The sequence below is a fragment of the Acartia tonsa genome, chromosome 2, assembly GCF_053477335.1.
Source record: "Acartia tonsa isolate MP-2025a chromosome 2, ASM5347733v1, whole genome shotgun sequence".
NCBI classification, from domain to species: domain Eukaryota; kingdom Metazoa; phylum Arthropoda; class Copepoda; order Calanoida; family Acartiidae; genus Acartia; species Acartia tonsa.
This window is the reverse complement of record NC_137261.1, coordinates 51,599,284-51,625,507: the sequence shown is the minus strand read 5'-3', so window position 1 is coordinate 51,625,507 and position 26,224 is coordinate 51,599,284. Positions and strand designations below refer to the sequence as shown.

At 30.9% G+C, this 26,224-nt stretch overlaps 1 protein-coding gene across 1 annotated transcript in view; it reads left to right on the top strand.

Annotated features, from left to right (window-relative positions):
- Positions 1-26,224, top strand: part of Rap2l (Ras-associated protein 2-like) — a 43,903-nt gene that overhangs the window by 2,737 nt on the left and 14,942 nt on the right. The gene's annotated exons all lie outside the window — the stretch shown is intronic.

Below are 26,224 nucleotides of genomic sequence, written 5' to 3'. Positions count from 1 at the left end.
CTTGTCAGGGAGGGAGGGGACATTGGGTTGGAAATTACACCGGTACCCAATGTTTTTTGTAAACGTCATCTTATTCGTTGGCACCGAAACTTCTGGTACTTAAATTGAATTTTGATTGTTTGATCAGTGTCCAAACTTTTCAACCATTGAATTTAATCTACAAAAGTGTTATTTTTTTTATCATCACTTGGGATGAATATTAATTCATTGTTGATTGTCTTATTCTTTTAAGATCCTTGGATGTTGAAGAGAAATCTTATGCAATATGTAAACACACACACAATAGATATAGCGCATCTAGATACCTCATCAGTAAATTGGACAAATAAGAACACAGTGTAGTAAAAATCCGGATATATTATTGGTTAAGCGGTGTAATTTTGGTTCGAAAAAGTAGCTATTTTTCATTTAAAACATATAGCATTTCACAGAATATGTCTGGTTTCTGGAAAAAGAAATAACAAATGAGATATAAACAAAAATCTGCTAATATTTCCTGTGGACTGGTCTGGAAGCAAATCTAGTGTTATAAATCTATTATACATACACAACTCATATTTAGATCATGAACACGATTCTTGAAAAGATTTATTAGTACTTAGTCTGTATTCTAAATTAGGATTTTTTTAGTCACACATCTGACATAGTACCTACTGCTATTGTAAGTAGGAATTAGCATTATATTTAATGCAAAACAATTCGAACTTTAACAATTTTCTGAACCCATTCGGTTAAAATTCAAAATAAAAAAAGTTCAAAACAAACTTACCTACTGACTTTCTTTTAGTTACCATTCAAATGCGTCGCTTCATGACTACAAGAATCAACATGAAACTTTGGAAATTTATAAGATTATTATGTCTTAAATTTAACAGTGCGACCCAAAACACCCTACAGGCGACAGCTAAGTTTCAAAATATGCTTACTTAACTACCTAAAGGATACTTTACATGTTCTTACTAACCTTCTGGACTTGATTATAGAGATGCATCGCTGAAAATATAATGTCTAATCGTCTAAGGAATGAAAATTACAGTAAAAATAAAGGTTCAAAATTTAATTGGAATTATCTAGAATCGTTCCGCCAAAAATTTGTGAGAATAAGAGAAACAGAGAGGGAGATCAGGGATCTGAAGGGATAAGACAAAGTTAATTAATGTACATCCTAAAAATGATACAAAAGAAATATCCTTCTGTAGATTAAAATTTATTGGTTGAAACGATTGGACACTCAACTTAATGAATCATTCAATGAAAATTTAATCAAAGTCCCCAAAGTTGTAGAGCCAACGAATAAGAAAACGTTACTATAAAACTTTGGGGACTAGTGCAATAAACAGCCTAATGTCCCCTCCCTCCCTGGAGGGAGATAGATCCATCAATTATTAAAATATGCAAGAATATATTAAATAGGGTGGTGATTCAAAATGTAGGGGCGGTTTAGATACTTTTATAATCCAAACCTAAAAAGCAAAGGAACTAAAACAAACAAAAAAGAGTTCAAATTTGGCGCTACAGTTGTTTTTAATGAGGTACAATATGGAAGTTTGAAAAAACGGAGGTTGAACTGCCGCAGCCGCCGAAAACTTCCGTTTCCCTCAATTTTCTTCCCGCCAAATTAGACGATTTTGTGCCATTTGAGTCAAACTTGTTTGCATTTGACACTTAATTTTTTTGTTGGGTTGGTAGTGACATATTGAAATATTTAAAGTTTGAATTGAAATAGTTATTTCTCGCATCGTATTATAAACAGCTTTCCGCGGATATAGAATGTACAATTATAAGATTAAAACCAGTTTTTATATCCCCGAGGTGCCGAAGGCATGGGCTAAAAAAACTAGTTTTAATCTTATGATTGTACATTTTTATATTCGTAGAAAGCTGGATATAATACGATGCTAGACATAGTTTTTTCGTATGGATGAGAACCGGTTTCTATCCACCGGATTCGAATGAATACGAGAAATATTATTCTGTAGCACCGTCGTTTAGTATGTTATACAAGCCAATTGGATATCTCACTCTCTCCTCCCATCTTATTCCTCATGGCTTCAGTCATAGGTAAATAAAAATTAAATCAGGTCATTAAGTGAAGAAGCGTAAACTTTGAAAAAACTACCTATTCAAATCAAGTTAAAAAATGTGTATTTGAAAACATTCAAATTGAAATCTTGAAGCTATTAAACTATATGTATAATAAAACAAACCTACAACAATTGATCAAAAAGACTGAAAAATATTTTCTGTGTTGATTTTGGTAATCATAGGCCTAGAGGCCCTATATTTGAAGGTTTCGGGGAAGCAGAAAATGGTTTTAAACCATCCCATAACCTGTAGATGGCTTTTCTTTTAATAGAGAACTCAATCGGTTCTGTGCTTAATCTTAATATCTTAACAAGAAAAACAATACTACTTTGTAGTATAGATTGAACTTAAGTTATATTTTACATATTCGTTTCCTTAAATTCTCTTAAATTTGTAACCCCCCCCTCCCTATAAATCTTCCCCTTCCACCAACCATACAGTATCAGGGATCTTAAGGGATAAGACAATGGAGGATAAATAGTTATTCCTACAAAATGATCAAAATAATTGGGTGATTTAGTTTGGATACTCATATTAACCAATCACTATTCAATAAAAGTACCCAAAGTTTTTAGGCTAACGACTAAGATAACGCATTGATTAAACTTTGAATACCAGTGTAATTTACAGTTCAATTTTTCCTTATTTCCCTGAATATTTATGCAGTGTATACAGTAAACACACACAAATTCAATATTATGCATCATATTAATTTCCTTTTAAGCAAAAGTTCCCAATTTTTTTTCTCTTAATTAAAATATTTTGTCTTTACAGGGAGGGAAGAACTTTGGACTGAAAATTACTCGTTATCAGCTCGTTTTACTATTCGTTAGAATAAAAACTTTTCGGGGTAAAATTTAATTTTAATAAAATCTATAATTACATCCTTGAATAGGTTCAAAATCAGCATTGAACATCAAATGAATCCTAAACTTTTAAAGTGATGTTCTTTAAGTTCATTTGTACGATTGATTATTTGTTATGGATGTTGTCATCCTTGATCGTATTCTTATTTATCTGTAATTATGTGGTAATGACATTATTATTATTATTCTTGAAGCTATAATGTGTCCATTCTTATTATTGTTCTATTTATAGATAAGTAGATCAACTCAGGGAGAGTAAGGGATAAAACAATGCAAGATATGTTTATTTTCACCCCAATTAATGATAATAAAAATAAATGGCCCCTTTTAGTCGTAAGTATAGTCTTATTTGTCAGGGAGGAAGAAGACATTGGGCTGTTAATTATAAAAGTCCACAAAGTTTTATATTGACTTTTTTTATTCGCTGCCTTAACTACTTTCGATACTTTTATTGAAATTTGATCGGTTTGTTCATTAAGCTTAGTATCGAAACGTTTTAACCCCTAATTTTAATCTACATAAGGGGTAATTTTGTATGAAATCATTGGGGATGTACATCAATTTATCGGCCATTGGCTTATCCCTTTAGTTCCCTGCTTATTTATTTTTTACCTTTCCAAAAGCTGTACCTAGCCTGTTGCCCTTCTTGGATTTCTGTATTAGTCATAACAAGTTTAATTTGAACACTAACCTAAAACTTATTACGTAAACAATTTGAAGAAAAACTAGGACAGATTTATCCAAAATAAATTCAGAAATAAATAAATAACAGTAAATTGTTTCAATATTTAGCTGAAATTAAAATACAATACCTATTGGACAAAAAAAGCTAAAATTAAGCAGATATGGTCATTAAAGGGCATCTACATTAGATAGCTAATTTAATTGTCATTAATCTTTTTTTATTTTTTTTAAACTTTGACAAGTAATGATAGTTTTAACCAATTATCAGAAAATTTTTATCGTCCATTGTCTTTTCTCTTTGAACCTTTGGAGTTACTTACAATCTTAAAATATTATTTTAAAATTCAAAAACAAAAACAAAAATCCTAAATTACAATAATTGTTTTTAACTTTTTAGCGCCGTTTTTAAGGCCAAGGGTATTATTAGAGCATTTTGTTTTTATTGTTGTTGGGACATTTCTTGATAATTCTTGTATTAAAATAGTACAAAAATGCGCCTTGGGCATTAATCAGATATACAGTGATACTTGAATGGAAATTAAATGATATTTTTCATTTTTATGAATTTTGGAAAGGAAGGAATAGATAGGTAGGTAGTATAATTTTGGTTGAATTAATTTACAACCCTTTTTTTCAACTTAATATGTATCTTTAACTCATGGAGGGATTGGACATTAAACTAAATTACAGCAGTACCCAAAGATTGATAACCATGCTATCTTATTCTTTGGCTTAAAAACGCTAGAAACTTTTATTAAATTTTGATTTGTTGGTAGTAGGTAGTGTCCAAACCTTTTAACAATAATTTTAATCTATAGTAAGGGTAATTTTGCTGATCATCATTGTACATACATTTATCATCTATGTTCCTATCCCTTAAGATCCCTGCTATTACATGGAATGGTAGCAGTTATGAGAATATTACTTTGATGCCCTTTTCCTATCCCTGGATGCCTGAAAAAAGATATATTTATCTTGGATTAGCATATCCCTGACCACCTGGGACTATAAGTTTTAAAGCCTAGAGGGACATCAATTATTGAACAAGCAAAAACTGCAGCAGAATTAATGCGTTATAAACTTTTTGTAATCACAAGCGACTGCGCACCTAGCATCTATGGGATCGATCAGTATTCGAAGGAAGGAAAAGGGGGGGGGCTAAGAAATAATCTGAAACCATTTTAAAAATAGAATAGTCTAAAACCATCCTAGGAATCAAATAAAGCAGCGTTGTGGAGCCGTTTGATTTTGGTCCGGCTCCGGATTTGGCTCCGGCTCCGACCTAAAATCAAGAAAATCTCAACATATTTTTTTGACGTTAGAAGGTTTTAAAAGTTCAATTTTTGATAAAAATGGACTTGAAAAAAAACTTAAAAGGGGCATTTGCACACGACAAAACAGAGCTACCAAATAATAATTAATAAAAAATCTCTTTTTTACCTCACCTGGAGCCGGAGCCGTTATTTAACGATAAAAAAATGGCGCTCCTGGCTCCGGCTCCACAACGTTGAAATTCATCATGATATGGTTGAACAAACTAACTGTGTCCAAACTTTTCGACCATTGTTATATGATATATCCCCTAAGATCCCTGTGTGCTACAAAGAAAAGAAAACTGTAATAATAATCACGTAGAATATGAATATTTAACATGTTCATGGTTGATTTGTGCTTTGTTATTAAATGTTGCATTGTTTTGTGCCAATAAACAATTTTATTTTCTTTATACAGCATGACCCTCGAAAAAGTATTTTTAAGCATCTGCAGCCCTTATTTCTCAATGAATTATTAAAAAATGCATATGTCCTTGTTCTCTATAGTATTCCACGTAAGTAGATATAAAAATATTTTTTTTACCTCCATTAACACCGGAGATTTTTAGTGCTAAAGTTTTGAAAAAGTGACTGAGGAAAAAGTAACTTTTAACATGAAACGACTTTTTTAGCAAAATTAAGCTAGAAATTCTTTTATTTTTGTTACTAGCAGAAACTTTATACAAAAATGAAATAAAAAATTTAGTTTTTGAGTAAAAAGAATTTTTTTACACATATTTTTTGAGTCTTTTTAGTTTAATGATATTTTGAAAAACTTACTTATTAGGCAAAATTGTTTAAGATTAAAAAAACAAATAAATCTCTATGAATATAGCAGGAAAATTGTTTTTGTTTCATAATCCTAACTTTAATAACAAAAAAGTTATAAAGAAAATAAAAATAAACATAATGATTTTTTAGTCTAAAAAGCTTTATTTACCCCCTATTAAATAATTGAGATGTCAGAAAAGTAGGCGGAGCAACTGTCATAATAAATCCTTTTCTATAAATAAGGGGTAATAAATAACCTAAAATTTGCTAATAATCAATTCATTCAGTAGTATTTTATTTTTTTGCCATTAAGAATTGATATTTTTTGGTGGAATAAAAAAGAAATATTTAGTTAACTTGTTTTTCTTTGTGTCTCATTATTCAGTTGCCAAAAAACATAATATAACCATCCAAAAAATAAGAGAAACAAAAAAAAATTCTTTTTCTCAGTCACTTTTTCAAAACTTTAGCTCTAAAAATCTCCGGTGTTAATGGAGGTAAAAAAAATATTTTTATATCTACTTACGTGGAATACTATGGAGAACAAGGACATATGCATTTTTTAATAATTCATTGAGAAATAAGGGCTACAGATGCTTAAAAATACTTTTTCGAGGGTCATGCTGTACATTGAAAAATTTCATGTTTTTATACATTTCATAGATGTTTTTACTTGATTAAGTGCGTATTTTGATTATTTCTATCTTTCTGGTACAAAATTTGTTTCAATTCTAAAAGATGCTTTATTAAATATCTTGATTGGGTAGTATAAACTAGCAGTATCCACGCTTTTCAATTAATAATTCTACTAATCTACAGAAGGGTTAATAATTATGGTAGGAGAGTACATTAATTTATCGTCGATTGTCTTATCCCTAAACGTGAACATGATTACGGACAGACTGACCTTATATGTAAAAAAGCTCAGCTTTTAAAAAGATACTAACACCTATTTAGAAATAAAAAAATGAAACTTGATATTTTAATGCATGATATATTGATAAGCTTTATGTTTAAAATATCTGTTTTAAACCTACCTATAATTTGGAGAGAGAAAAATTATATATTACTTTTTTAAGTTTTACCTTTAGACTAAGTAGGGGCTTAGCCTCTAACCTCTATGGCTCAGAATGGGTTACCAGATTTGAGAATTTTAAAAGTGTACTTTTAAAAGGTTTTGTAATACTTTATTCCTAGAGGTTAATTAGAAATTATTTAATATCCCAAATTAGAATATTTTTTTACGAAGTATATTTATGTATAAGGGTTTCTTTTGCCCATATTGAAAATTAACGATTTTCCTTGTACCCACTTAGATCCAGGGAAGTATAGGATAATATACTGTAAATCAAACTGGTCCCCAAAATATTACAAACTATCTGTCTATTTCGTTTGCTTAAATACTTTGATGAAATCTTTATTTAGTTATAAAAACCAAGACTTTAATCTACAGGGGGTCTAATTTTGTTTATCATAATTGGGGTTGTGCAACAATTTATATTCCATTGTCTTATCCCTGCAGATCCCTGACTTGTATCCCATCTTCTTACTTGATGTATAAAATGGCTGGAAGCAATAGTTACCAGTTTTTTTTTGGCTGGTGGAATTCTAGGACTAGTTGGGCGCGCTACATTTTTTAACAATTAAAGCTTATCAATAATTAGAAATGTCCGTCATTCCTATTTTTCCTGTTGGAAAGCTTTTGGAGTTTTGAATAATAAATCCACCAATTTAGATTTATTTTTATTTGAAAATCCAGGAACCTTCACTAAGTTTAAGAAACTTAGAGAGTTAAAATAGTATTGGTCTAGCTGTTAGCGAGATCTTTTAAAACAAACACATAAACAATCAGACAGACGAACGCTTCCTGTTATTCTCATAACAGTTTTATGTATATGACAGCAACCTGATTTTCTTTATTGTTATTTCAGTGAGGTTTTTTTTTATATCAAGAAATTCAAATATTGTGAAATCACTGAGCTCTTGGGATTTTGTCATTCTTGTTATATTTCTTGCAAACTTATAGATTTTATATTGAAATCGTACACACACACACTAACATACACTCACACACACACAAACATACATACACACACACACTAACATACATACACTCACACACTAACATACATACACACACATTCAAACATACAAAAATGACACCTCTCCTTTTTCATTGAACATAAATAAAATTTATGCTGTGACATGCATTTAAAAATCGATATCATTGTTGTTAAAAAAGATTTCTTAGAATTTTTTCCTCATTCAGAAAACATTTTTTTTTATGGCTTTGAAACCGATTAATGTCCACTGGATTAGAACCGGTTCTCAGACATACTGAAAAATCATGTATAGCATTTGTATTACAGACAATTTTCTACAAATATCAAAATAAAGATCATAAAAAATACCATACCTACCAGTTTTATTCTTATAATTTTTTTTCATTTTAACATCCTAGGAAAGCTGTCTGTCTACCTATAATACAAAGCGATAAATAACTATTAAGTAGACAATTAAAACCTTTTTTTTTTTGAAGATATCTTAAAATATTTATCCAAAACAGAGTAGCTTTGCTATTAAAAACTTGTATTTTATACTTAAAAATCTATAGGCACTCAACAAAATGTTTTTCTTTTAAAATCTTTTTCCTCAATACATACCTAGACAAACTTTAACATTTTCTTGAAAAGTTTTTGTGAAAGGAAAAAGTTTTTTTTGTATTTTGCTTTGGGCTTAGAATTTTGAAAGAAATGTATTTTCTTTAAATGGAAGTAAATAAAGGGGGGGGGGGGTTTAATGCAACCATCTCGTAATCAGTGAGCAAATAGCACTTAGAATTCGAATTTCCATCTGAAATTGTGCATGAGTAATCCTTGGTAGGTCTTTTTTCCCTAAATCGAACAAAAAGTTGGAAAAGTAACGGCTAACGGCTGGCGGCTCAGCTGTTTTGCCATTTTTTGGATATCTATAGTACAAATTATTTACGAAACCTATCTCCACCTTATTCTCGTTGCCACTCCAAAACGCTATCAAACGGTTCTAGACGGTAGTTTTTGGTACTAGAAGTTTCAAAAATGGTTATTGCTATTATTTAACATGAATTAAACCAAAAATATGTTTTAAAAAGTTGATTCCTACGTAATTGATGATGAATTTACCCTGAAAATAGGCAAAAAACGGCTGAACGGCTGAGCCGCCAGCCGTTACTTTTCTAACTTTTTGTTCGATTTAGGGAAAATAGACCTACCAAGTATTACTCATGCAAAAGTTTAGATCGAAATTCGAATTCTAAGTGCCATTTGCTCACTGATTACGAGATGGTTGCATTAAAACCCCCCCCCCTTAATGGATTAAGTAACAATAGGATTGTTATACATGTTAAAGAAGATATCCTTTTTTGTTTCTAGATATCCTAGAGGCTAGGGGACATTTTAAGTTGAAAAGTTTACAATAATACTTTCAAAACCTTTCTGTCGTTCAAACAGACAAACCAACTGTAGAATAGGAATAAGAACAAGGATGTCAACAGCGAATCTTAGCAAATCAGACGGACAAAATAACACACAAAAGATAGATGATTATAATTGACTTAATTTTGTAGGCAGACATAATTATAGAGATGCTTCGATTGATACATAGTACCTATCTCGATAGGAATACCCGTTCCAATAATAATTAAGAGTATGTTAAAAATCAACCTGCTACATATAATATTATTTTGCCTGAGGTACCAATCTGTTACAGAGGAGCAAGTCCTAATTGTAGAAAATCTTCGCTTTTTATAAGTATAATACATAGATTATTGGGGCGGCAAAAACATATTTAATCTGTAGGTAAATACAATTAAAGATAAAAAGAACACTTTTTGTTCCTATAAATCTTGTTACACTCACGAACTAATATATATTTCATATATACAGGGAGTAAGGGGATAATGGGCTGTAATTAACCCTGGTCCTCAAAGTTTTGATAACATTATCTCTCATTGGTTGCTATGAGAACTTTGGGTACTAAAATATAACATGATTGGATTGTACAAACCAATAATTTTAATCTAGAGAAGTATTTATTTTCACCAGTTTATTGTCCATTGTCTTATCCCTTAAGATCCCTGATTTTATTTACCTATGAAGGTAAGTAAATTATTTCATTATGCCTCTTGAAATTCAAAATTGTTAAATATCAATAACGATAACATCCATTATTAGACCGATAACCAGTAACAATGCTTATTATATAAATGTGTAAGGTTTTGTGTTTGCCTCTTACAATCTCGTAACCACTGAACCGATTAAGTTTGTCATTCTCATGGATTATTTATGTAACAAATATACCTACTGATTTAATATTTTCTTATAATTTTGTCAATTGAAAATTTAATAGTTAATACCTACATATTATCATAAGATAATAGCCTTTTTAGGGTACGATTTTGTACAGTATATATTTTGTACATATGGGTTTATCTCGAGTTTATCTTTTAAAGAGTTAATTTGCTAAAATGCTTTAAACTATAACAAAACATTAATTCAACCTTAAAAATCATTATTATTTTAGTTATTATATACCCGTGTACTTTGAATCTTGCGTACTTTCTTGGTCCACCGGGTATCTATAATCAAATAAGAATGTAATTAGCAATAGAAATGATATGTGAATTTTAAATTATGAAAGTTTTGATCTATTTCATTCCCAAGCTCTTAAAGGTGGGGGTCTACCATTTAACCCACCACCCCCCCACCATATTATATCCTGTTATTTCCTTAATAACATTAGAATTTCTATAGATATTTTAAAATGATAATTCAAGCATATAAAAAAAGTTCTTTGGAAAAGTTTTAGTAGGGATAATACTATGAACGATAAATTGATGTACATGCCCTGTGAAAACAAACAAAATTACCCCTTCTGTGAATATAATTTGTGGTAAAGTTTGGACACTGCTAGTTTTAACCAACCAACAAGATATATTAATAAAATGTTTTAAACCAACTAATGAGATTTTTTTTATAAAGCTACGGGTACTCGTTAGATATACTGTCACCTTTCTCCTTTTTGATTTAAATATCAAGATTAAATATGAATTTTCCACTGTGAGCAGATTGCACCCTCTCTCTCAGTGTGTGTGTGATGGTATAAATGACCACTGTGCTTAGGTAATATTTGCAGGGATGGAGGGGACAATAAGAGATAAATTAATCTACATTCAAATATCCCAGGCCAGGGCCCTCCCTTATATATATACTAGCGGCTACGCCCCTAGAGTCCTCTATTGGCACTTAAAATGTTTTTTTTTTTTATATTTTAAATATGCCTATGTTGCGTAGACGTTTATGTTGCGTTGAACTCTCTTCTTAAAAGCGAGAAAAGTAAAATGAAAATTTTTTTTTTGTGATTTCTCTTGGTGGTACCCTTCCCCTAAATAGTTATAAACCTTCCCAGGACCTATGAGAAGCTACCCTGTAAAGGAGAACCCTATCGGTTCAGCGGTTAGCGAGATTCCTCGGTACAGACACAGAGACAAACATACAGACAAACACACATCCTGTTACTTTATTATAAGGATAGCTATTACTAAAAAGATATTCTTTATTTGAGTAAAATCTTTTTGTTATCTCTAGTGTCCTATCTCTATATCTGTGTAAGATATCTCATGTCATAATTATGAGAATTTAATTCTTCAAGGATATTTTCGCATTTCTTTTGCCCGGGGGGTCAGCTAAACTAATACGTATATATGTTCAGGGATCTAAAGGGATAAGACAATGAACGATAAATTGATGTACATCCCCAATAGTGATTCACAAAGTTACCCCTGCTGAAATAAAAAAATGAATCAACCCCTCAAAATTCACTCATGTTCCCAAAGTTGTTAAGCCAACGAATAGGAAAACGTTCTTATAAAACTTTTGAGACTAGTTTAATAAACAGCCCATTGTCTCCTCTCTCTCTCTCTCTCTTTTATATATGTTTATTTACGATGACTGGCGCTTAGCAGACCTAGAATGTACGCAAGTTTTAAAAGTACAAGGGCAAATAACCGCTTGAAACACTGTTCTTAGCAGATATCTTTGTTTTGAAAATTTTAGCGAATAAACCTTTTAAAATTGTCTGTAAAACTCGAGAAAAGTTAATATGTACAAAATACCTATGATTTGTTCAACCATTAAATATTCCCCTATTTTTATACGTCTTTAAGCATGGTGTACAGACGTATTTTTAATCAATTTTAGACCTTGCTAATCACTGAAATTAATGACTTCTATTTTATGGAAATTTCACATAAGTGCCATTATATATTATATATTTTTTTCCTAGGGTGGTTTTATTCCTTTTTTTTTTGACTCTCCTTCCACTTTACATAGCGGTTTCAGTCTAGGTGCTACGGGCACAGTCGTAATGTAATTATAAAATAATGCATTTTATAAACAATTTAACATTCTTGATACTCAAAATATCTATTCATTAAAAGGACTCTCCACAGAAAAATCAACTTTAGATTTTTGAAAATCTAACCTGAAATTATTATTCTCTGTTCAATTTTAGGCATTTTTTGTTTTTGTGGCATCGCGATCGAAGCCCTTTGAAAATTTTTACCTCCTTTAAGTGAATCCTCCCGCCATTTAATTTGTGCTGCTTTAGTGTTTTTTAGCTTCTATTTTTGCCGCCGTTGCCGCATTCATCGCCCTTCTCCGCCGCTACTCCGCTGTACGTCGCTTTTTAATACATGCTCCCCTCTCCCTTGTTCAGAAATTAAATGGAGGCTGGGGGTGTTGTGTATAGCTACGTACGCAATGTATAGCGGAGTAGCGGCGGAGAAGGGCGATGTATGCGGCAACTGCGGCAAAAGATGGTTATATTTGGCGGAGGCGAACACAAAATGGAGGCGGCAGGATTGTCCAGTCAAGGAAGAGGATAAATCGTAGAGCGGCCGGTTGCAATGGAGCAAATGTTCTTTAGCGGCGAACACATATTGAGTGGAGAAAAGTGTAGTATATATTGTTATAGCGGCAGTGCAAATAGGCGGCGGACAAAATTTTCAAAGGCCTTCGATCGCGATGCCACAAAAACAAAAAATGCCTAAAATTGAACAGAGAATAATAGTTTCAGGTTAGAGTTTCAAAAATCCAAAGTTGATTTTTCTGTGGAGAGTCCTTTTAAGCTAAAAGTATCTACAACTCCCTTCTTTCTGAAGAAACGAGAGGAGGGGAACATTTTAAGAATTAAGAATTGTTTCCTTTCACCTTCTTAACTTAAACTTCCATACATTGACCTTATTTCAAGTATCTATTAGAGAAGAAATTGCCATTTTTTCAATATTCGAAACCAGCACTTGAAAATTGAATTTACAGATTAATTACCTAATGATAAAAAACAAAATTGATAAAAATCTAAAATATTAAGTGTTATAAAATTCGAAGATATTGAGTAAAATGTTTTTTTTATTAATTCAGCTTTAATTGTTCTTTTCCAACCTGATTTTTACTACATACATAGAACACATGTAATAATTGCAAGGAGGGAGGGGACATTGGACTGTAAATTATGCTGGTCCATAGACGTCCAAGGGGGGGGGGGGTAATGGGGCGATTACCCCCCCCCAAAAAAATTTTGGGGGTGCCATAGGCTCCCCAAAAATTTTTTTCATTTTACCCCCCCCCCCCCATTTAAAATTTACCCCCAACCATTTAGGAGGGGGTATTTACCCCCCCCTAAACAATTTAATATTTAATATTTAATATTTTATATTATTATATTTAATAAAATTTAAATTACCCCCCCAAAAAATTTTACCCTTGGGGTAAATTTTGGGGGGGGGGTAAACCAAATTTACCCCTGCCAACAGATTTCAGGGGGGGTAATCACCCCCCCCCCCCCTCCAAGCAAATTTTACCCCCGGGGTATAAATTTTGGGGGGGGTAAAAAAAACTTGCGGCGCGCTTCGCGCGCCATTTTACACCCCCCAAAAACGAATCACCCTCCCCTTAAAAAATTTTTACCCCCCCCCCCCCAAAAAAAAAAAAAAAAGCTTGGACGCCCCTGTGCTGGTCCTTAAAGTTTTATATGATAATTGCTCTTATTCATTTTTATTAAGATCCCATTACCACATACATACATAAATATGTAATAATATAATTGTGAGATTTGAAATTAGAATAATCACATCATAAATGTTCTCTTTTAAAACAGATTGGTTTTCATACTTAACAAACACAGAATTTTTCAGGGAGTTTAAGGGATGAGACAATAAACAAAATAACATCTGAAGTAGATACTATTATTGTTAGAAAAGTTTTTACAACTCAAACAATAAGTATGTAATAAAAGCCAAAGAATAAGATAACCTATAAATAAAACCACTATAATTTACAGTCCAATGTCTCCTCCCTCCCTGCATTCAATGCAAAGCAATGCACCCTTAAATCTTGCTTATTATAGGTCTTACAATTATATAGTTCATATTCAGATATTCAGGGATAAGACAATGGATAATGAATAAACTATGATTAACAAAAATTACACCGTACCTTGTGTAGATGAATATTATTAGAAGAAAAGTTTCAACATTGATGATTGTTCTTTACTTAATCAAGATTCATTTAGAATAGTGAAAGAGAAAATAATATAATAAAACTATTGGTTTCAGTTAATTTACATTCAAGTGTCCCTCTCTCCCTGATATGTGTATTTAGGTAATCCATAGGTTTATCTAATGAGTCTCATTTGCTGTACCATGGATTAGTTTATACGGTAACAGATAACCCGTAGTCTGGGAATGTACACAAAATTAGAAAGTACAAGAAAACATACCAACTGTAATTTCACCTCTCTAATTAAGTTGGATGATTATATTGTTCATTTTAGTAAAAAAAAAATTTTCTAAAAGTATTTTTAAACTCGAGAAAACCCCATGCTTATAGAATGTACTGTACAAAATCGGGCCCTGAATTTTCCTGTCATTATTTTTATATTAAATACTAGTGGCTAAGTTTTAAAAAGAAGAGACAAGAAAATTTTTTTAGGGATAATTTTTTTCTAGTGAGATCCATATCTACTTTTAAATTAGGATATTTAGAAACAAAGGAAGTACGTTTATTAGTTTTCAAAACATACAATAAGAATTTTTACTTGCTTCATTTGATTAGATATAAAAAGAAATAACAATTTATATTTTTTATTTGCATTTAAACATTTTTTCAAAATTTTTAAAATGTTGAAATTTTGACGGAATAATTTATCTGAATGAAAATATGCCTGACAGCTACAAGACACTTTTTTTTTACAAATATGAAAAATTTGTGAAATTGATACAAAATATTATATGAACAATGACAATTTTGTCCAAAAGTAGCGCAACAATCAATGGAAATAATATGGTTACACACCCCAAATATATTCACTTCTCTAGACTAAAATTATTGGTGGAAAAATTTGGACACAGAAGGTTTATACCTAGTCAAACCTGAGGTGGATTCTTTAAAAAAAATTGCCCCACTAAGCGATTTTTAAGAATCCACTTCTGATATAGATCTAATAAAAGTCTTTAAGCCAACGAATGAAACTTACCAATTTCGCCCCTGTCCCCTTTCGGAAAAACAAACTCCCTTTAACTTAAAAAAGGTCATTTTTCAATAGATTACATAATTTATCTATAATGTAGCACCTTCTACTAGGTATTATTAAACTTATCAACAAGCAAAATCTTTTCTTTAAAAGAACACTTTTAAATTTTTTGCGCATTTTTGACACCATAAAATTATCATCTTCTATTTAAATTTTTATTTACAGTTTTGGTCAACGGTTTAATTGTACATAGCCATAACCAGGATTTATTTTTGGATTTTTAAAAAGTGCAGCTTTTCTATAATTAGGGTCTGTACATCCATCCGTCTGTATAGACGTAACACTTAACTCTTTTAATTAACTTGGACATGTTAGAATAAACCAATCGATTTCAAACTTTTGAAGATAACTCCTGTAACATTTAGGTAAAATTAAGAAAGCGTTGCTCAATAATAGTTACCGCAGAGAGTTAATTCGTCCATTTAAAACACGCTGATTTTTAACTTTCTGACCATTCTTTTTTGTATTATTTTGTTAATCTGATTCATAGTACAACAAGGTACAATAATTTAGCTCAGTATCTCAAAAATCAAGTTCTAAAAATGTAAGTATGTCCTTTAACAGAATCCTCATTTTACAACAAGTTTATATACAATTTTGTGTATATCTTTAAATTGATATTCTTATTAAGTTATGACACTCGCTACGTTTTTATAGATGTGGTCAACCTTGTTTATTAGGTAACTTTGTGACGTCATAAATGTTTTGTTTTTCTGTTTTTTTTTGTAATTATTTGAATCTAAAAAGAACGATTAATTTCATTACAGTAAATTGGCTGTTATTTTCAAAATTCTTCTCTTATACTTTATTATTTTTTTTACAGGTATGTTATGTTTTTTAACTGCACAAGCAGCTGCGCCCCTAGCATCTAGCTACTCTGTAGGAGTATTAGTAGGGCATAATTATAGCAAACCATCCCGAGACCTATGTCAATTTTCCCTGAAAAGGAGAACTAAATCGGTTTAATTATCAAAATCTGAAGTTTTTTTTATCTATAGAAGGATTTGATAAGATAATTAGGGATGTACATCAATTTATCGTCCATTGTCTTATCCTTATGAATCATGATGTTACTTGTCATATTTTCTATTTTGGACATATAAAATATTGAATGACTCAGTACTAAAATATTTCGTAATAACTATAGAGAAAAAGACTTTCTATAAAACAAAAAGTAGTACGTTATCTCCCTGTCCGTCTGTCTGTCCTTCTGAAGCTTAAGATCTCGGTAACCACTGAACCGATTGGATTCTACTCTTCAGGGTATATACCTATTGGTCCTGTGGTTGTTTTAAGCTATTTTCTTGGGGGGTGGGACACCCCCAAACCCCCAAAAAATGAAAATTTCCCTCCCCCTCAAAAAAATTTTTAGGCAGTTACTTCACATAAATTGGCAGCACCATAATTTTTTTTTTAAATTACCAATTAGGGTTAAGCCTCTAGAGGATAGGGGCGAAACCGGTAGTAAAACAAAAAGTAGTACGATATCTGTTTGTCTGTCTGTCTATCCTAACATTTACTTTAATTTATCGTATTTAAAACGATAATGAAAATATTACTGTATTGAAAAAGTAATACACTTGCTCTCGTCCATACAAATTGAGATTCAAATAAATAGGATAATTCTATCGTTCATGTACAAACATCATAATGTGTTATGTATGACCTTTATGATGATTAGCTTCCTTATTGTTAGAAATCATCATCAAAGTTTGAAGTAAGTTATGAACATAACATGATTTGTAATAAGTGCTATCCATTACAGACGAAAGTATAGAGTCGAACAAGCTCTAATTATAGAAAATATTTGCTAGCAATAAAAAGGTCATTGTATTATAAAGATTTACAATTACATACTTTATCTCTTACTCAGGGAGGAAGGGGTCATTTGGACTGAAAATTATACTGGTACCCAAAGTTTCATAAACACAATTTCCCATTCGTGGATTTTTCCAATTTATTCATTTTTATGTCCATTGTCTTATCCCTAAAAATCCTCGAGTTTTACTTGATGCAAAAAATGACTCATTGCCAAATTCTTTACTTTTCCCCCCTTCCCCTCTCATTTTTTTAGTAGCGAAGCTACTCTATAATTCACTTTGTATGTCCGACAAGTCCGTCCGTCCATAACGCTATGGGGGAAATGATATAGCAAAATATTTTTAATACAGGTTTTGAAATTTTTACCATTCTAAATATCTTTTCTAATGTCGTTCTTTCACTTTCTTTTTATGACTACTGAACATTTGTTTTATTTATAATGTCTGTTTGTCAATCCATGTTTTTTTTTGGTTTTTCGCTTCTTATGGATGTTGTTATCCTTGTTATTTTCTGTCCCCTACGGCGAATTTTTCTGATATGGCTGGTTTTATGCTTATAATAATATAGGAGCAGTTACAAAAACGCGATTCTTTGGCCGATTACGCTAAGAGGGCTATATTTCCCCAAATAGTTTTTAAAACGCATAACTGGACCTTTAAGATGCTTGACTTGAGCGTTTTGCTAGCTTTTTCGGTACAGAAACACACCCGTTACTTTTTTCATTGATTTACACAATTTTTATTGCAATTTTATAGAAGATTGTTTAGCAGCATTTTACAATTCTACGTCATCATAATTTTACTGGCGTGAATCAATGTTTTATATTGAAAGTAGATCTATTAAAAGCAAAGCTTTTCTGTATTTAGAATATGTCCTATCATTTCACATGGATTTCAAAATTTGGGGATTGCCCCGTTGGGGGGAGCTGATTTTTCTAAATATATTGTTTTCAAAACTGCTGATTTATACTATTCAATCAATATTTAATAGAAATACCCTAAAATTTTAATCCAACGAATTTGAGAATGTGTTAAGGCTTTCAATAAATAGTAATAACTTTATCTGAATAATCTTGAAGCCATAAAATTGAAAATCTGCAAAACGGTTTTTCTAGAAACATGTTTTTCTTAGAATTGATTTTACATCATATGCAAACTTTTTTTGTATGATTCATCAAGTTTCAATTGATTAATATTAGTGCATTGTTTTTATGTATTTTTAGTAGCGAAGCTACTCTAAATATCTATATGGATATATGCTTTCTCCATAGTATTCTATTTGTATTATTTCATACTAATTTTGTAACAGATTTATAAAAGAAAGTCTTCAAATATATCTGAAAGTGCAAGGTTCTTAAGGAATGATACATTTCCTTTCCCAATGATGATAAACAAAATTGATCTGTAAAATATTTGCTTTAAAAGTTTGAACGCCCATAGTTTGAGCCAAACAACGAAGATTTTTTATATGAATCAACGAATTTAAGAACCTGAAAGTACCATTATTATTTACAGTCCAATGTCTCCTCCCTGCCTCTCTGATATAGTTTCAGTATAAAATTAAGCACTTTATGTTAATTTAATCTTTTATAAAAATATAAAAAAAATTCTAAAAATACTGTAGACATAGACAATGAGACATTTCAATGTTTTCTTAGTTGGACTTAAGGATGATAGGTAATCAGTAGTCTTAGAATGTACACATGTTTAAAAAGTACATGGGCACATAACCACTAAAATACTGCTTTTTAAAGTTCAGTTAATTGTTGGTTTTAGAACTTTTGTTTCATACATTTTATTAAAACTAGCTGCTGCGCCTCTAGGGCCACTTTAGATTGAGGATTTGAAGAGTCGATCTCCCCCTATTTTATTTTAAGTATTTTAGTGAATTTTTTTTTATTTGAAGGGTGGAGATACCCTCCCCTAAAATAGATAAAAACCTTTCCTGGTCCTATAAGAAGCTTCATTGTAAAGAAGAAACAAATCGGTCAAGCGGTTAGCTAGATCCTTCGCTACAGAAAAAAATAGCTTACTACTTTAAATAAAAGAATTAAAACTGGAAAGATTAAAGCCTCATGTAAGAATGATATACTGTACAAATTCGAAACCCTAATTAACCCCGACATAAGACCGAAGACATAAAAAGGAAATACTCCAAATTTTTGTGTTCACTTGCTATTTAAAAACAAAAACTAAACGTCTATTCTAATTTGGCTGAATTTGCAAAATCTTATATTTTTAACAAAATATTTTATATATTAGGTCTTTCGGAGTTTTATGTAAGAAGTTATATTTTGCTTAAAATATGTCAAATAATAATGTTATAAAACAATGTCTGTAAATTTTATTATTAATATTAATCAATTCATGCATAAAATTATTACCAGTGGCTAGCCGCTACGCCTGTAACTTAAGTTGTAAAAATCTTAATTATATTTTTGGGGTAGGGGATATTACTCAATTTAATCCAAAAGGCAATCAACCCTTTGATTACACGAAATTTGTCTTTGATTCCCTGCTGAAATAATCATATTGTAATGAACAGTTATATTGTACTTGCAACCCCTTTAATTTATTAAGTAACCTCAAACATAAAAGGTCAAAACTGAAGAAGATAAAAATTTATCAAGAAAACATAAAAAAATATGATATTCCATGTATGTGTAGGGGAGGGGGGGGGTAGGTAATGTTATGATGTGCCTCTTTGATTGCAACCAAGTTCATATTTTCAAGCAGCCATTGATAGGGAGCGGTTTTATTCTAAACTATTTGCAAATAAAAAAAACATGAAAAGGTTTATAAGGCTATAAAATTTTAATAGAAATATAATGATTCCCATACTATTGTAGTTCTATACAAGCGGCTATGCCCCCAGGCGCATATGGGGTGCTTGAGGTGAGAAGTAGATCTCATTTGACTTTGAAAGAGAAATAGTAAAAAAAATATTTTGAGGGGGTCATTTCAATTGAGATTGTTTTTTCTTAGAAGGTTGGTGGAACCCTCCCCCATAATAATTACAAACCTTCCATGGACCAATGAGAAGTTACATTGTCTTTTCATCGCGGGATATATGTTATTATTTTTAACTTGTAGTGTGTCAACATTATTTGGTCATTAAAATCATGTAAGATTTATGTAAAAATGATCTCTAATAAAAATATTCTCCCAAGAAGGTAGGGAGGGAGGGAGGAGACATTAGACTGTAAATTATACTGGTACCCAAAGTTTTGTCACGTTTTTTCATCTTTTGGGATCTAGATTGTGTTGTATAAATTAGAAGTCTCCATTCTTTCCCACCTTTAGATTTTCTTTAAATTGGATTATACTTTGTGTATCATAATTGTGACTTTACTTCAATTTATCGTCAATTGTCTTATTCCTTAAGATCCCGCTACTTATAATGATTACATTTATAGTCAAATGTTGGTTAAACAACAGCATTGAATTAGAGGGGACTATCCACGAACAAGAGCAAGTGATTTTAAGCACCTTCCAGCAGTGAATTTAAATGTTATTTTTTGGTGAATAACATTTCAAAGTTTTATTCATATAAAACTATGGTGAAACTAAATTTTTTAAATCGATATAACGACATTAAACATAACTCTAGTATATTCGCCAAAAAAAAACATTTAGAATCACTGCTGGAAGGTGCTTAGAATCACTTGCTCGTGGATAGTCCCCTCTCAGAATGTCTATCCCCGCCACCGAAGATTGCAACCATAAAAGTTTAGTAAATCATGATTTGTAAATTATATGTACATCATATTACAATTTATATCTACGGATGCAACTAGCTTAATATATATTTCATTTGCAATAACTTCAAAAATATACATTGGCTAACATTGGTTCAAAAATCAGTTTATCAAATGGATTAATTTTAACGGATTAGACAATGATTTCATCTCCAAATATTACAATAATATTCGTTGAAAAGTTTGGACACTGCTAATTTGACCAATCAATTAAGATTTGAAAAAAGTAGGTACCATGGATTTATGATAGCGAAACTTATATAACTTTGTAAAACTTTGGGGACTTGTATGTATATTTCTTAAAGACCTCGTCTAGACAGACGGACGGACAGACAGACAAATATTGTATTTATAGATTATTATTAAATTTTAATATTGTCCAAATATGACCATTGTTAAAAATGATGATTTAATTGATGATAAATGACCAGGAAATCATATTTTTTTGTAACGAAGCTATACTATTCTTGGGTGTTCTGTATGTCACTTTATCAGAATTATTTAGGAATATTGACTAAATCTTCCTGTTTTATTGGCGAGTAAAAAGTATTTAAATTATTCCCAATTGAATGTTAAATACACACTGGTACCCATAGTTTTGTAACAACGTCATTTTATGTAAAAAGTTTGGTACTTTGATAATGATTGGTTGCAAACTATTTGTGTCCAAACTTTTCAACCTTAATTTTAATCTACAAAAGTAGTGATTTTTATTATCACCAATGAGAATATTTATCTCCATTGGCTTATCCCTGAATATTCATTAATATAACATCACAATTTGTTGTTATTGTTGCTAATCATGGTCATACTTTTTCTTGTTTAAAAATATTTATATGTAAACTTCTAAGAATTTATGCTCATAAATAATTTAGTTAAAATTCATTTAGTTTTTATTAAGCTAGAGATTACAAAACTAAGCTGATAAGGATTTACATAATTATAATTAGTTGTATAAATTAAGATGCATCACTCTAGATGCTCAATTAAACAGCCCAAAACATCCCAAGACTTAAATCTGAAAGTTAAGTTAAATTAGCCTTAAACCTTCCCTGGACCTATGTGAATCTTCCTTAAACTGAAGTTATCGAAATCTTAAGCTACAAAAAAATAATAATAAGACATGTATTTCTTCGATTAAAGTTTTGATAAGGAAAGTCTTTTATCCAAAAGATCATAAATTTGATTGAACATCTATTGTATTAGATCTATTACCGAGACAAATATCTTGTTAATTGTTTGAAAAAACAGGCTTAATTGATTTTTAGAAAAGGATTTATTGCGTTAAGTTTGAAGAATCAAAAATTCTTTGTTAGTTACCTAGTCAATTTTGAAACAGATAATTTCAGTAGGGATCTTAAGGGACAAAACAATGAACATGAAATTTATGTACTCTCCGATTTAAAAAAAAATTACATTACCCCTTTTGTGTTTGTTTAGTTAAAGCCTGATAAAAAAAGTTAAATAAAAATATGCAAATCAATGTAAATCTTTTTGTTCATTTTAAAATGATGAAAAACTGATATTTTATGAAAAGAAATATTAGAATAGAAATTTCCGATTTATTGCTATTTTTACAGTTTTATTATTCTTATTGTTTTTAGTGCAATAAAAATGCAACAAAATGAATGATTCAAATTTACAGCAGCCTTTATCTAGTTCTAATTTTTTAAAAAAAATACAGGGATCTTAAGGGATAAGATAATGAACAAAAAATTCATAAAATAAATGACTTTCATTAGATTGAAATAAGGGGGGGGGGGGGGTGTTAATGCAACCATCTCGTAATCAATGATTAAATGGCACTTAGAATTCGATTTTCGATCTGAAATTTTTCCTAAATAATCCTTGGTAGGTCTATTTTCCCTAAATCGAGCAATAAGTTGGAAATATAATGGCTGGCGACTTACCCGTTTAGCTGTTTTTTGCCTATTTTCAGGGCAAATTCATCATTAATTACGTAGGAATCAACTTTTTAAAACATTTTTTTGTTTCAATTCATGTTAAATGATAGCAATAGCCTTTTTTTTTATATTTCTTGTACCAACAGCTACCGGCTAGATCCGTTTGATAGGGAATTTGTGGAGATAGGTTTCGGGACTAATTTGCTTTTAAGATATCCAAAAAAATGGGAAAACGGCTGAGCCGCCAGCCGTTAGCCGTTATTTTTCCAACTTTTTCTTCGATTTTGGGAAAATAGACCTACCAAGAATTATTCATGCAAAATCTCAGATCGAAATTCGAATTCTAAGTGCCATTTAATCACTGATTACGAGATGGTTGCATTAATCTCCTCCCCCCCCCCTTGTGTAGTTGGTCTTACTTACAATCCAAAGGCCCATCCCTTCCTGAATAAACCTATATAGGCAAAATTTTCATTTAAACATGATTATGAATATTTGATTTATGAATGAAATTTTATTTTCACAACAATTTTATCAAATCATGTTTATGTAGAACATGTTTGACAATCTGTGTGTGTGTGTGTTCTATGCATGTGCGTGTGTGTGTGTGCGTGCGTGTGTGTGTGTGTGTGTGTGTGTGTGTGTGTAAATATTAATATTTTGTCTTAATATGTGTGTGTGTGAGAGTTAAGTACGAAATTGAAACGCAAGAGTTACCCCTTTGGTATCATCATTGAGAGCGAGGCTATTTTACATTTGGTGTTGGTATATAAACGTCCATCTGTATTGGATAGCTCTTATCGTTAATTTAGGCATGTTAGAATTGTCCTATCGATTTGAAATTTGACATGAAGATTCCTGTAATAGTAAGTTATAATTTTGTTGAAAGCTTAGTAACTCTATAATCATTACTCGATAGTCTCATTGTCTGTTTTAAACGTGATAAATTTTGGCTGTTGTCAAAAATATTATTTGATATGATACAATCATCCTTTTCACTTGATTTTTGAATTATGGATTCCTAGGACCATTAGGTCTAATGTTTTAAGCGAAGCATCTCTATGACCAAGTCTTATATGAAAGTATGTCCATAATATATTGAGCTGTTATAAGACTTTTTTGGATATATTTATGCAGACTTTTCGGATAGTAATAAATAAATGTTAAGCTTCCCCTTTATGCATGTTGTCATCCTTATATGTGTCTTAAATTTTATGTGTGATAATATGTTTGTATGTGTGTGTATGGCCGGAAGTGGAGAATCAAAATTATTGCCTTGAATTAGGAATTTAATTTTCATATTTGAATATGTTTCTCCCAAGGTTTAGGGATGGGTCAATGGCAATGGACAATGCTAAAATTCAAGTAACCGATTGTCTGCCTGTATGTATGTATGCTTTTCTATTTGTAGTTTAAGCTCTCGCTAACTGCTAAACCGACATGGTTTTCCTTCACGGTGGAGCTTCTAGAGGTCCAGGGATGGTTTTTAGCTATTTGTTGGTAGGGCACCCCAACCCTTCCAAATGTAATCAACCCTAGAAAAAACACCTCCCCACCCTAACAAGAAGGGAGAGATTAAAAGATTCCATCCCTTATTATCCTTGGTTTCCCCTTACTAAACATGTGGTAGAAACAATCTTAATTCAATTTCTCTGCTAGATCACTTAGACCTTTATATATCCTTTTTTTATATAGTTTTGTTGCGTATTATCTTGTTAAACAAGGATTATAACCTCCTTAAGAATCTTAGCTTATAATAATAATAAGAGTGTATTTGAAAGACAGATGGAAAAAGTGAGATATTGAGTCGATTTTAATTAGTATACTGATCCCAATATCAGAATTTTGACATCTTATTTAAATAGTAACTGAGAAATGACACATAGCCCGTAGATTTTTAATGTATGTCTCATAGAGCATATCTGACCGACAGACAAAATTAGTTATAGAGTAGTAAATACTAAAAATTCTTTCAATTGATATATTTTAATGTTTGTTTTGATTATTTTAGGTAAGATAATTAAAACTGAGTTAAACAAGATGCGCTTGGTGGATATAGGGATCTTAAGGGATAAGACAATTGAGGATAATTTTATATACATTTTCAAGGATTAGAATTATTGGTTGAATAGTTAGGGTTCTGCTAGTTTATAGAACCTACAAACTAAGCAATGCTAGGAGTACCCAAAGTTGTTAAGCAAGAAAGTTTTATTAATAAATATCATAAAATAATCTTGTAATAAAGAAGCAGGTCCAAATGATTCAAAGCAGTTTCTACTCATTATAATTTTCTTGTAAAAAACGTCAAAATGTTTTGATACATTTGATAAAGTTTCTGGTTTTTTGTTTTATTTCAATATTTTAGTCATGATAGCTTGCTGCTAGCATTAGTAGTAGGGAAGCTACTATATAATTCACTTTGTCTGTCCGTTAGTCAGTCAGAACGTAATGCAACATATCTATAGTAAAGATGTATATACAGATAACTACCTCCCTTTCTTTTTTAATGACCTTATTCGTCTGCTACCAAATTATTTTCTGCTACTTGGCTGTGCTAATACACACCACACCATTGGTTGATTTTCTTTGTCCCAATTACGAGTCGGCACAAAGACAGTGCGATGGGAGATACATTTATGGAAGAAAAGTGATTTTCTCGGCTGCCATTGCAAATAGACAGCTGAAACTTTCAGTGAAGATTAAATGACATTAACGTATCTATTCTAAACAAAGTTTTGTCTGTGTGTCTGTCGGCAATGCTTTAAAAGACATAAACCTCATTCTTAAAGGTTTTCTGAATTTTGCATATTATCTTTTTTTCATTTCTTTCTTATGGCAGCTCATTTTGTCAGTTTTTTTTGTGATTCGGCCACTTATGGATGTTGTCATCTTTGTTATGTTTTACTTCATGATTTGGATCATTTAAACTTCACATTTTATAATTTAATTAATATTTTAATAATTAACTTGATTATCATTAATGTTTTTTGTTTATTCTTTTATTCGAAATGTCCTTCTGTCTGACTAACAAAAAATATTTTTTGGAAAACGGGATTTTCTCAGTTGTCATCTAAGATAGGGGTCTAACTTTGCTCACTACTAAGTAAATTCTTCATAACTCATTCAGTTAGGAATCTTTCTCAACCAAATTTAACAGGAAAAAGTTTACTTTATCATTCCAAAATATATTTCAAGAAAAAAAATTTCATTATCAATCAATTAGTGAAGTGAATCAATCAAATAAAGCTTGGTCAGTTTTATAACTCACTTGGACGTCGGTCTACCTGTAATGCTCAAAGACATTAACCGTGCTTCCAAAAATAGATACATATCAATGTTTGTTGCTATGATTAATCAAATCTTGCCAAAACTCTTATGAGGAAACTTAAATTTAAT